This window comes from Nannospalax galili, unplaced genomic scaffold (assembly GCF_000622305.1).
Source record: "Nannospalax galili isolate Female #2095 unplaced genomic scaffold, S.galili_v1.0 scaffold233, whole genome shotgun sequence".
Taxonomy (NCBI): domain Eukaryota; kingdom Metazoa; phylum Chordata; class Mammalia; order Rodentia; family Spalacidae; genus Nannospalax; species Nannospalax galili.
In genome coordinates, this window is record NW_008333818.1 from 387,297 (window position 1) to 387,912 (window position 616).

Sequence of the window (616 nt, forward strand, 5' to 3'; positions counted from 1 at the left end):
ATAATTTGCTTTATAGATATAGTTAGAATCTTTTTCATTCATGTTGCATTGTCATAGGTAGTTGGTTTTCTGTTTGTTGATTTGAGTTGGGGATTTTTGATGTTGTTGTTTTGTTTTGTTTTGTTTTGTTTTGTGATCCCAGAGATGGGCAGAGTTTTGTGCATGCTGAGCTAGCACACTACCACTGAGCCACAGCTCAGCCCATCTTCCAGAGTATTATTATCAAATTTTTGTTCCCAATTAAAATCTAATATGCTTGTCAAGAAAAATCCCTATTACCATTTTAATCATGGCTGTATAGCTTCTGCATATGTTTAGAGAACTCCCTCTGTGTTGTGGAAGTCACTTTTCCATTTGAGTGCTCAGGGACATTCTGAAGTTTCCTTTCTATACATCTTTCATTGCCAAGTCTGTTCCCACTAATGCTATAGCTCTTTGTCGCCACTTTTCTAAATGAGGTCCCCGTCTATTACTATATTTTTGAATTGGATTTGTTCTTATATGTGAAAGCCTTTGGTTCTGATATAAATCTGGCGCTCAGTCCCTTTACTGTTACCTTCCTGCTTTTCACCTTCTTATCGTGAGTTTTCCAGATATACATATTACTTGAAACCCA